Genomic DNA, 14,014 nt, shown 5'->3' on the forward strand with positions numbered 1-14,014 from the left:
ACGGGAAGGGAAGTGCAGGACTTAGACGGAGAGACCCATGATGTAGCGCTCGCCAGCAACCCTCCGCCTACTGACGAGTGCTGGCCTTTTACTGGGCACCTGGAGACAAAGTGATCAGAGGCAGCACAGTACATTCATAGGCGATCCATAATCCTGCGTTGGCGTTCCCGTGTAGATATGCGAAGCCCCCCTAGCTGCATCGGCTCGGGATCAGCAGCAGATGGCAGTGGCGGCCGGGTTGCTGTGGAAGAGGGAAGAAACGAAACCTCCAATCCGCGAGCCCTTCGTCGCATCTCGAAGCATCTTTCGATGCGAAGAGCCAGCTCGACAAGGGAGTCGAAATTGTCAGGGACCTCTCGGACAAAGACCTCATCCTTAATCTCAGAGTTCAAGCCCTCGAGAAAGCGGGAGATTAGTGCCGGACCGTTCCATCCACTCGTAGTGGCCAGGGTACAAAACTCAATAGAAAAATCTGTGACTGACCTCTTCCCCTGGTGCAAGGAGGATAGGAGGCGGGATGCTTCATCACCATGTGCAGACCGGTCAAATCCTCGGATCATCTCCTCCTTGAACAGAGAAAACCTAGAGATGCAGTCTACCTCTACCTCCCAGTTCGCTGCCGCCCACTCTCGAGCTCGTCCATTGAGAAGAGAAATCACATAAGCCACCTTCGATCGATCCTTGGCATAAGTGGACGGCTGGAGAGAAAATACAACTTCGCATTGGGTGAGGAAGGCTCGACATTGTGAAGGCTCACCAGAGTAGCACGGCGGGTTGTTTATGCGTGGCTCAGAAGAGTCGCGCTGTCCGGCTGAAGCAGTGGTTTCATGACGGTAGTAGTGGAACTGCTGGGTTAGACCCGAGAGCTGGGCGGTCAGGGATTCTACGGCACGTCTCGTGGCGGATAAATCCTCCTCATGTCTGCCCAGCAGAGCACCCTGGAACTTAACAGCACTCTGAAGGGGATTACCACTCGCCTGGTCCATCTTCTGGTCGGATTATTCTGTTATGGGTAAGAACGATGGAAGACCAGGGCGGGGTGCAGTTAACAGTCTTTAATAAAGCAAATTGTCTTCACTGAATAATATAGAACAAAAATCACAGGCTTTTATCAGAGCCAAAAGACTTAGACGACTGGGTCTAAGAAAAACTACATAAATTTCCACGAGGGCAGAGGCAGGGACCCCGAGATGCATACAGCCAGTCCGAAAAACAGTGAAGACAGCCGGCAGAGTGAACAGCCAAGGGCAAGCGCTGCACAGGTACTCTGCAAACAGGCACAGCTGGATAATACACAGTCCAATGACAATATAACTCACAGTTGCAGCAATGACTTTACAATCCACGGATAAGACAGGACAGGACTAGGAAACAGACGTGTCTCATGAGAGGTCATCGAATAATCCGACAACAAGACAGGGCTAGAAAGAGGGAATAAGAAGCAGAGGCAATCAAGGGCAAAAGAAGGGACAGGTGAGGAGAAGGGAACGAAAGGGGAAACAGCTGAAAGTGATAATGAGCGGAGGAGTGGATGTGTGTGCGTGATAGTGTGAATATGTGACCACAAGAGGGAGACAGAGAAAGAGGAGAAGAAGCCAGGATCATGACACAAACAACAAGCACTACTCTACACTGCTCAAAACTCATATTTAAATCATCAGTGGCAAATCCTTTAAATATGAAAGCTTACTTACAGGCTGTGAGTCAGCATTATTTATCAGAACACTGGCATTGTAGGCTACTCTCCCAGATTTAGGAAAAGAGTTCTCCATCAAATGCAACGCAGTCATCTGAATATTTGGTTTGAACTGTTCTGTTACAACAGTAAATACAACATAACCACTGATGTGTCCTCATTTGGAAGGCCAAACAAAGTATTTTTTTACTTTCACAACAAAGCACACAATGTCTTTGCGACATGGCAGTGGTAGCAACAATACTACAGTGAGAATAAAAGTTATACCTTTTTCCTTTGGGAAGAACAATTTGTTTCTGAACATTTGGGCGGTATTATGTAAATTTTCCCACACAGTGATGTAAACATGTTGTGGTGTGTTTAAACTACGTTTTAGGAGGGCGTGGACGAGTCTTAACTTTTTAAGACAGTGGCCTCAACTCTTTGCAACTTTAGGGATCTTATGTATGTAGAAACAGTTGTAACACTCCAAAGAGAAAGGAAAACTTGAAATTGCATCATATGAACACTTTAACTTAACTTTTATTGCAATTTTATGCAATTTTCCTTGCACATTTCAGAGTAATATATAGACATAACTGTCACCGTCCCACCTGTGGGATGCTTGGCACTCTTTTTTGTTGTTGTCTTTTTCTCTATAAAATCTTTTAGTAATCATCATAAATCATATATCATTTGAAACCTTAGAAACCCAAGATTCATCCTGTGACCATTTTGAAATCGGACATTGCTTTACAAGGGTAATGGTACTTTAAAATCTAATGGCGGTCACCTCCCCCTCAGTGGGCAGGGTCAAGTGTCATAAAACATAATGCATTACGGTCTTCTAGAACCAAAACTTTTTATAATCTTGGCAACAAACATATCATTGGAAAGGTCTGAGTCTCAGGATTTCATATTTGGTGGTTATTTTGAGATAGAAGTAAAATTCACAGAGAAATCTAGAGAAAAATTCATTAAGCAAAATTCAAAATAGTTTTGATGACTCCCAGTGGCTGTGTGTGGTATGACACCCTAAATAAAATCTCACAGGAACCTCAATTTTTTTTTATCAACTTCAAATTTATAACATAACTTATTTAGACACAAGGCTTTAATTTTATACCAATTGTAGAGTAAAACCTGTTATGTAAAATATTTATAGTAAATAAAATATAATAAAATTAATATAGCGCGTATTATTTATAGTACATTTAAACTTCTATAACTTTTTGATACTTCAATTTCTTGAAAGAATTCCACTTTTGCCAACATCTGCTAATTTTCTTCTTTAAAAAGAGACCAACCTTATGTTTATATTCCAAAGTGTTCATAAATTACAGCAATTTTAGTTTGGATAGTGCACTTCAATGCCTATTTAAAAAATGGGGGGTGACAGTTAAGGAGTCACCTTTCTTTCCCATTCTGACATTCAGTTTGGAGTTCAGGAGATTGTCTTGACCAGGACCACACCCCTAAATGCATTGAAGCAACTGCCATGTGATTGGTTGATTAGATAATTGCATTAATGAGAAATTGAACAGGTGTTCCTAATAATCCTTTAGGTGAGCGTATATATACATACACATGACATATGACATCAAAGAGAGTAGACGCTCCTTATGCTTTTGAATCGCTCTTGCAGTACTTTGATGTCATAAACCGATCGGTCTTGCAGTGTGCAGCGCCGGTTCAAGTCGAACAAACCTAATTTCTTTTCTCTCACAATCTTTATAAAATATATATAGGCTATATAGCAAAAAAAAAAAAAAAAAAAAAAAAACAGAAACAAGACCATCTAATGGCAATGTGAAAGGAGTGTATCTACTAATGTCAGAGGGGTTAACCGCAGTTTAAAAAACAAAACAGCATGTCCCAATATAATAATACCCTACTAAAGCATGTTAACAATATCAGCTTATATAACTAGTAGCTAATGTTAGCATCTTACCTGCTGCACTGTCTGCTGCTTTCTCGTCGTCAGACCGATAGCACTCCTTTCACTGGTGACTTTGTGTTTGAGGCCACAAATGTTACAAAGCTGTCATTAAATTGAAGTTGTCACACAGTCCTCGCTCAAGCCACTTACTCGCTCTGTTTCATTACAGAAACATAATTACATTACAATTACATTACTTTCATTACAGTGTGCTCCTTAGCACTGGGAGCTCCCTCTGCTGTCCATAAGGTGCCTCTGCACCAGCCGTTTCAAACCCAGCCTCCAGCATTTGGGCCACGCCTCCTAATTTGCATACACTCCTCAATCCTCAAATGCCCAATCCTCAATCTTCAAATGCCCAATCCTAAATCCCTAAATCCCCAATCCTCAATCCTAAATGGCTAAATGATTAAATGCCCAATCCTAAATACCAAATGCCCAATTCTAAATCCTAAATGGCTAAATGACCAAATGCCCAACCCCTAAATAGAAAATGCCCAATCCTAAATACAAAATGCCCTATCCTAAATACCAAATGTCCAATCCTAAATACCAAATTAATTTTCTACTTGGACTTTAAGTTTCAAATTTAGATTTTTAGTTTTGGTTTAAGACTTTTAGTTTTAGACTTTTAGTTTATAATCTGACCAAATAATCCCTCCATAAATGTAATTTTATTAATAAGATTCGGGAGGAGCGCGTCAGATACTTAGCCTAACCAACACAGGTGGACCATAATCAAGTAATCAATCCCATAGTATAAATATCGCTGACTTACCTCTATCCATTGACGGTTTATCAGCATTTTGGTCCGCACGCGTAGCACCATGTCCCAAAACCGAGACTCCTCGTCCGAAGACTCATCCAGCTCTTCGCTAGCCCCATCGCCGCAGCCAGTCAGCTCCAAGGCCACCCCTTCCCGGAGTGGCAACCAAATCGAGCCCCAGGCTCCAACCCGCGGGCGCGGTACGACGCGAGCAGCCACTCGCCTACCAAGACGCCTAGGCCTACCTTCGCCGCCTCCGGCAAGAACCGCGGCCGTCTCCCCCGCGTCCTCCTACCGCTCGGCCAGGCCTACGATTCCGCCAATAGATAAATGGACGGTGTCGAGTCTGAGGCAGGCCCTGTCCAAAAATGACATCATACCTTCAAGCAAGTTGAATAAATCCGAACTTTACGACCTGTACGCAAACTCCCTAAATAATAACATTTCTCCTCAGTCAACCCCAATTCCAAAGAAAGGAAAAAAGAAAGGAATACCCCAAAATACGCCTCAAAGCACTCCACCATCCTCCGCCGCAAGGCCTAGCTCCCAGCGGCTATCAAGCCGCGGTAAAAGGCCCTCAACAAACCTGGGCCGCGCTCCGATCCCGACCGCCGGGGAACCCGCTACGTCGGCTGGAGCCCAGCCTCCCACCGCGGCTTCAATCTCAACAGCACAAGGCGCTGAGGCTCAAGGAGGCTCCTGGCCGCCTCCTCCACCCATCTCAGCCCTATCGCATGGAACTTTTAATACCGTTCCTGGAGCCCGGGCAAGCGCCTGGCCGAACAGTTCGCCATATACAGCGCCGCCACTCGCTTCTTCCAGCTTCGGGCCCGAGGCTCAAGCTAGCGCTTGGTCGAACTGGCTGTCTCACAATGCCCCGCCCCCCGCTCCGCAGAGCTCCGAGCCCGCCGCTCAAGCTAACGTTTGGCCGATCTGGCCGCCTAACACAGCCCCGACTCTCGCCCATCCCAGCTTCGGGCCCGCGGCCCAAGCAAACGCCTGGCCATGCTGGCCGCCCAACACGGCCCCGCAACCCGCGTCTTTCAACTCCGGGCCCGCGGCTAAAGCAAGCGCTTGGCCGCAATCGCTGTCAAACACAGCCCCGCCCCCAACCGTCGCCACCACCCTCCTCCAAGCGAAATCCCCCCACTCACTCTTCTCGGCTACACCGATGCCCGTCCCATCAAACGCTGTCGCCCTCGAACCTCCCCAAGTGACTCACAGCATCCGAGCACAGATATTAGCAGGTGCGGACGTAGACCTCTCGTCTCTCCTTTCTCTCCTGCCCACTACAGATTCAAACCGCCAAATCGATTGCGGGGATTTCTCAGTCACGCTAAAAAACCCAAACCCCCTTTCGTCTCGATTACTCTCCTTCTCCGAATTCACCATTGCATTTAACCGCTTCACCGAGATAATCTGCTCAGCCTTCCCCCACAGGCGACGCGAACTCAACGACTATTTATCGATAATAGCCGAACTCGCGTTGTCCTACGGAGGGGGGCACTTCTACACTTACCACAAGCTTTTTTCCGCTAAATGCGCTATCCGCATCGCTCAGTGGAACCAATGCCCTTATTGGGGAGCAATCGACTCCGACCTGCACAGCCGCGTATTCCTAGGCTGCAGGAGTATTTCGTGCGCAGTCTGCAGGTCCGTGGCTCACTTAACCACATCCTGCCCACAAATAAATCCGGACGCAACCCAGCACTCCGATACTCCCCCGGCAAAATCCACTAGCTACGTCCCAAGATCAGCAACCTCGGCAAACTCACGTCTAGCCCAACCAGGAGCAGAAAGCACATCGATATGCATCGCTTTCAACAACGGGAAATGCACCAGACAACACTGCCGCTACCTACACACCTGCAAGTTCTGTGGCGGTGCCCACGCACGCATAGTTTGCCCCGTGTATAAAGCCGTAAATAAAAAATCAAAAAATTACCTATCGACTCCTGTGAATATCTTTCGCATGACCATTGAACTAGCACACCATCCTGACAAAGAATTTACAAATTATCTCCTGTCTGGCCTCAGACACGGTTTTAACCCGGGCGTCGTCTGCGAGCTTTCCCAAAACACGGTCTGCCATAATCTCCAATCCGCCCTCGCAGAGCCCGACAAAGTAGCTAACCTTATCAAAAAAGAAGTCGAGTCAGGCTTTATGATCGGGCCCTTCATTAAACCCCCCTTCAAAACATTCAGAGTCAGCCCAATCGGAGTGGCTACTAGAAAATTTTCAGGTAAGAAACGCTTAATAGTAGACCTTTCATCTCCGCACCAATCCACAGTCCCGAGCATCAATAGTTTGATACCCCTCGACGAATTTTCACTCAAATACCAAGACATAGATCAGGCAGTCGAACTGATAAAAATCGCGGGCCGAGGAGCCTGGCTAGCAAAAATAGACATCACCTCTGCTTTCAAAGTGATGCCTATCCATCCCGACTTCTGGCACCTTTTCGGGATACGATGGCTCGAGAAATACTATTTCGCCGTCCGGTTAACCTTCGGATGCAAAAGCAGCCCCAAAATTTTCGATATGCTATCCGAAGCCGTTTGCTGGATCCTTTCCAATAATTACGCAATCCCACACATTATCCACCTTTTAGACGACTTTCTGGTCATTTCATCACCCAAGGCAATCCCAGCCGCCCATATCCTCACCGTCCAAAAAGTTTTTTCCGAGCTCGGGATTCCCATCGCTCAGGAAAAAACCTTGGGTCCTGCCACAACCCTAGAGTTCCTCGGCATCAACCTCGACTCAGCCGAATTTCAGCTCTCCCTGCCAAAGGAAAAGATCGATAGAATAATCCTCGTCTCCTCCACCTTCCTCGACAGCCCAAGTTGTTCAAAACGCGATCTCCTTTCTTTGCTCGGGCACCTAAATTTCGCCATGCGCATAATTCCCCAAGGACGCCCATTCATCACGCATCTCTTAACACTCGCATCATCAGTTCACGCGCTCGAGGACCTCATCCCCCTAACCCACGCATGCCGCGACGAACTTAAATTATGGATCCTGTTCCTTAGACAATGGAACGGGCTTTCTTTTTTTTATAATAATTTAATTTCGTCCCCCATCGACTTACAGCTGTTTACAGACGCAGCTCCTTCAATCGGTTTCGGAGGTTTCTACCAAGGCCGTTGGTTCGCGTCCACATGGCCCCCCCAGATGCAGGACTCGACCCAGTCCTCAGCTTTTTTCGAGCTCTACCCCCTCGTAGTAGCAGCCTTTCTGTGGGGAAACGAATGGACATCTAAAAGCATCTTAGTGCACTGCGACAACGAAGCCGTAGTTCAGTGCATAAACAAAGGCCATTCACACTCCCCCGCCCTCATGCCTCTCCTTAGACGTCTAATATGGATCGCAGCATGCGACCAATTTATAATTATCGCTAAGCACGTTCCAGGTACAGAAAACCAAATTGCTGACTCCCTGTCTCGTTTTCTGTTTCAGAAATTCAGGATGCTGGCTCCAGAGGCGGACCAATTCCCCACTCCCGTTCCTCACTATTCAGAATTAATATTCCCGTAACCCACCCTTTAAAACCACTCCTCGAAGCATCGCTTGACTCTATTCTCCAAGCAGTCTCTCCCAGAACCCTCCAGTCATACGTGACCGCGTGGAGATGCTTTAAATCATTTCACCTCACTCATAACATCCCTTTCCCTGATTTTTCCCTACTCTCCATAACCTCTTTCATCTCGTTCCTCAACCGCGCCAAGGGTCTCCAAGTCGGATCCATTAAAAGCTACCTGAGTGGAGTCCAGTTCTTCCACAAACTGACGACGGGCGCTCCCTCAGCCGAAATAAATAATTCACAAACCTCCCTCCTAATTAAAGGGATCCAGCGATCCCAGCCCACCCATCCAGACACCAGGAAACCCATAACGCTAGATATTCTCACAAAATGTATCCACACCCTCCGCACAAATTACCAACCCCTCAGCATCGCCCACACGCTCGACGCCATGTTCATCCTAGCTTTTTTCGGTTTTCTTAGGTGCTCGGAGCTTACGATCTCTTCTAAATTCAATCCTAAAATCAACCCCACCGTATCTGACCTAACCATCCTAGATGACGAAACAATCGCTTATTTAATCAAACAAAGCAAAACAGACCAAGCCAACAAAGGCCATTTTATATACATTTTCAATCTCCCCTCCCCAATCCAGCCTTACCAATCCATCCTCGCATTTTTACACCGTAGGAATTCCCAGGCAAAGTCCCCGCACGAACCTCTATTCATCGACGAGTCTAAAAAACCAGTCACTCGTTTCTGGTTCCAGAAACACCTCAAATGCGTCCTGCAATTATCAGGCATCCCATCAAACAACTTCTCCACCCATTCCTTTCGCATCGGGGCAGCAACTTCAGCAGCACAAAAAGGCCTCTCTAAACAGCAAATCCAAACTCTTGGTAGATGGTCCTCAGAAGCATACCAAAGTTACATCAGAACAAACCAGTTCCACATAAAGAAAGCCCACCAAACCCTCATCGGCCACACGTAAAAAAAAAAAAAAAAAAAAAAAAAAAAAAAAAAAAAAATATATCATTCGTAATCAATACCGCCGACGCTAGCCAACCTTACCTTTTCGATCCTATGACCAGCGAGGCTTCTCTCTTCGATGACAGGAGCTTGAGCTCCCATCGGATGCCGACGAGAGCCTCCCGGCCAGACAACCTCACCTTTTCCATTCTGCGGCCAACAAGGCTTACCCGTTCGTTGCCTGGAGCTCACACTCCCTTCGGACGTAGGTAAAAGCCCGTGGCTACCTGTTTTGCCATTCTGTCTTACGTACGGAGAGGTTTACCCATCCAATGCACGGAGTCAGGGCTCCCATTGAATGTAGGTGAGAGCTTCCCGGCTAGACAACCTTACCTTTTCGTCCTTTTGGCCAGCGAGGCTTAACCGTTCGATTCCGGGAGCTAAGCTCCTGTCGGCCGAAGGTAAGAGCCTCCCAGCCGGACAACCTTTTCCGTCCTTCAGCCAGAGAGGTTTACCCGTTCGATTCCTGGAGCTAAGCTCCTATCGGACGTCGGTCAGAGCCTCCTGGCTAGACAACCTGACCTTTTCCATCCTTGGCCAGCGAGGCTCACCCGTTCGATGAGAGTGCTCCCATCGGACGCTGGCGAGAGCCTCCTGGCCAGCCAATCACGACCATTCCGCGTGGTCTAGGTTACAAAACCTACAAGCAAGCCGTTCGATGCCGCAGGCACCAAACACACAAATAAACCCTCTCTCCTTCCTACGGTCGCCAAGGCTTACCCGTCTCTTGCCGTGAGTAGCAAACTCCCATAAGACGCTGACGACAGCCTAACGACCACACAAACTTACCTTTTCCACCCTACAGCCTGCGAGGCTCACCCAGTTGTTTTTGGGGAACAGGAAGTCCCCGTTGGATGCGGACAAATGCCTCCTGGCCACCTATCGTTACCTTTTCTGTCACACATCCGGAGAGGCTTACCCGTTCGATGCGTGTGCTCCCTTCGGACGCCGGCGAGAGCCTCCCGGTTAGACAACCTTACCTTTTCCTTTTCTATGGTCAGCGAGGCTTACCCGTTCGATGCGCGTGCTCCCTTCGGACGCTGGCGAGAGCCTCCTGGACAGACTTGCTTTACGTTTCCACTCTACGGTCGGCGAGGCTTACCCGTTCGATGCGTGTGCTCCCTTCGGACGTCGGTAACAGTCTCTCGGCCACGCAACTTCCCTTTCCATTTGACGGTAGGCGAGGCTTAACCGTCCGACGCTACGAGTCTCGTCCTCTCGCCAAATCCTGCAAAAAAAAAAAAAAAAAAAAAAAATTAATAACTCAGCTACCCTCAGCTACCCTCACATCTTTTAACCCCGCCTGGCGAGGCTTACCCGTTCGATGTTCTGAGTCTAATGCCCCATCGGATGCTGCGAGAGACCTCCCAGTCGGGTTTTCCTTTCCACTCTCCCCGTCCGGCGAGGCTTACCCGTCTGATGCGTGCGCTCCCTTCAGACGTCTGGCGAGAGTTCTCCCGGGCGGGCCTATGCTTGCCGGCCGCAAGTGAGTCTCATCCATCTAATGCCGTGAGTCGGGATCTCCCATCAGATGTCGCCAGAGTCCTCCTTGTCGGCCAGCCCAAAGCTTTTTATCTGCCAAACCGAGAGGACCCAGACGTCCGTCATTCTGAGTCTCAATCTCCTGTCGGAGGCTTCATGGGCCCTCTCGGTCAGCACTAGGCCCTTCACCCACTGAATAGCAGGGGCTATCAGCCAGTAGGGCCCGTACGCCGACACCGTGACCTATTCCGGTCGAGGCAACTCGGGTCCTCCCGGTCGGGCACCACAACCACGCTGCTCCTCCTCATCGGCCGGTAGGGCTCACCGTTCCAACGCCAAAAAGCTTCAGTTGAGCATCGGCCCGAGCCCTACCGACCGGGCGCCAACAACCACGTAGTTCACTAGCTAAAGCCGGTAGGGCCTACTCTCCCAATGCCCAAGTCGCTCTCTCCGGAGTACGTAGGCCCTTCCAACCTGCCAACGAGACGAATCCTCAGACACCAAATCAGCCCCCGCCAGTACTCTATGCTTTTGGGGGGGCATTCTCTAAACTGCCGGCTGTCCTCATGTACATTTGCTTTTTGGGGGGTACTCTAGGTTCGGGCCATTCCCGAGCTCGGAGCCCTTCCCCGGACAGCACGCCAAATACGCATTCCATACCTCAGCTAATTATATGTAAGCGTGAACTATTGAAATGTAATTTTATTAATAAGATTCGGGAGGAGCGCGTCAGATACTTAGCCTAACCAACACAGGTGGACCATAATCAAGTAATCAATCCCATAGTATAAATATCGCTGACTTACCTCTATCCATTGACGGTTTATCAGCATCCCTCCTCCACCCCATCTCCTCACTTCAAGTTCACTTTATAAATAGACGGGGAAGGGGGGGTACTCTAGGTTCGGGCCATTCCCGAGCTCGGAGCCCTTCCCCGGACAGCACGCCAAATACGCATTCCATACCTCAGCTAATTATATGTAAGCGTGAACTATTGAAACATGTGCTGTCATCCTAAAATGCACATATGAGGGAAAAGACTCTCATGAGCATCAGCTGTCCATCTGCAAAAGTCCTTAATAGTTTGTGTGGGTCTATGGCAGAGGATATCCATAACAAATATTTTCATTTGTGGAAGTTGAGGAGTGTTAAAAATCAACATAAATCCTTAATGGAGTTCCTTTGAAATAACATCACAGATGACAAATGGCAGTCGACACAATTTCAATTGAACATGCTAAACATCAAGATGCACTTTGTTGTGCTGGACTTTGAAAGATGTAAAAGTGGAAGAAAGTATAATAGCCTACTATTAATTTCCAAGCGCAAATAAATAAATAAAATAATAATAATAAAAAAAAAAAAAATAATAATAAAAATAATTTAATTAAAAATAAATAAATAAAAGATATCATTCGCTCACCTGGAGCTTGTACAAAAGAGTTGCAGATAGTGCAAGCATAACCAACGTTGTCACAATTATGTTGTATATTTCCTTTAAAAAAAGACAAATTATAAAAGAAGGACGTAAAAGCTCATGCAGATAGTATCGCTATTATTTTACACAAGCCTCATTTATAGAACAGATCATCCTATACTCCCACCTAGTGTAATAAAGTTGCATTTACCACTGAAGTCCATTTTAGCTGCAGATTGTGGTATAAACTGTGGAAACAAACGTACAAGTAGATGTTTTCGAAAAATCACACATGGTTTCTGAAATATAACAAAAACATTTCATTCTTCCGTTATTGGTTGATATATTGTGTAGCATTTGGACCAGTCAGAGACATATTATATTTAAGGAATAATCCAGCAAACCCCTTACCAAAAAACAAAGCAAAAAACTGTGTTACAGTTCTGTGAACAACCCCCAAAGAGCAACTAACACCCCAAAAATGCAGAACAGGCCTCTGGTAACCATGGAAAGCAAGAAACAGAAACTCCTATCCAATTATTAAGGAATAATTAATAAACCCCACATATATTTGTTGGTCCTGCATGTTATTTACCTGTGTCCACAGAATGCATACATGTGTATAAAGTATGTTAACGCTGATAAAAGGGACAGAGCACACATGAACAAAACACAAGCCATTGGGCACCTTACCTGCCCAGGAAGGGATGTATCATCTGTGTAATGGGAGTGTGTATGATGCTTCTTTTGTGCCAAGAGCATCAAAGAGGGGAATGTAAGAAACTACAGACTGCCCTAACCCAGATTTCACTCCACAATAGATCTTTGATCATGCTCATTTCCCAAAATGGCTTAAATATAGAGAAGAAGAATGCCAACAGTTATTTTGTTTTCTAGATTATTTGAGATGATCACATCCTGAGCAACATAATGGTGCCTAATTGTAGAATGGGAATGGGATTGGGACACTAGAACCATCTCAGGCAATTAGGTGTCAAAACTTCATTAACATACAGACCACAGCTGTTATAGCAGGAATAACTTCATCTATATTGAGGGTAGTAAACTGTAATTGTATAAAAGGTTTGATCCTAGGATGTTCAGGGTTCATTCCGACTCCATTGAACCCAATGCTACACTGCACGAAAGTACTAGAACTGCTATTAGCCAGTTGAATAAACAAAAATTAAGTAAATTTCAAGTATAAGTCAACTCAGATTATGCTAACCCTGAAACAAAATTCAGAACTACCAAATTTTACTATAAGTTTGATTGCATCATATAATAATTGCTGTTAATAGTGTTCATCGTCTGTTTATGTCTTTAATTGATTTTTCTGTACATTTCTGCCATATGTACATGATCTGACAGTCACCTCACCACTGATAAACTACCACTAAATATTGTAGAAACTTAATTTTCTGTAAAGCTGATTTGCAATGATTTGTATCGTAAAAAAGCGCTATACAAATAAACTTGAATTTAATTGAAGTCGTCACCTTTATTTATATGGCGCTTTTAACATTAAAGATTGTGACAAAGCGACTGAACAGCATTAAATAGGAAATAGTGTGTCAATAAAGCAAGTTCATCATTGAATTCAGTGATGTCATCATCCAGCTCAGTTCAGTTTAAATAGTATCTGTGCAATCAAGTCAGCAAAATCGCTGGTAATTAAGTGTCCCCAACTAAGCAAGCCAGAGGCAACAGCAGCAACGAACCAAAACTCCATCAGTGACGAAACCAGCAGTTTAAAGAGTGTCCTATGATTTGGCTACATTGTTCTGCTTGCTGCTGCATGGACACAAATATATATAAACATGTTAGCTGTTAACATAACAAATAACTTTATAGTTTATAGAAACATTACTTTTTTTTTTAAGATGACAGGAAGTAATTTCATAATTGAACTTTATCACTGAAACAAACTGAATCTGAACTGATTTATTGTTATTAGTAGTAGTAGTTTCTTTATACTTTACACAAGTAAAAAAAAAACATATTTTCAGATTTATTTGTGAGTTGCTTTTTCTTTTCAGACAAATCATTCGGTGGTATATGCAAGATAACTTTTTATTTATTTATTTATTTTTACTTGTAAGAGTAAAATAGGGCAACTATAAGGCAACAAAATGCTGCTGCTTTATCATTTTATCAAGCAGTAAAATTGTAGATACTCTAA

This window comes from Carassius carassius, chromosome 10 (genome assembly GCF_963082965.1).
Source record: "Carassius carassius chromosome 10, fCarCar2.1, whole genome shotgun sequence".
Lineage (NCBI taxonomy): Eukaryota > Metazoa > Chordata > Actinopteri > Cypriniformes > Cyprinidae > Carassius > Carassius carassius.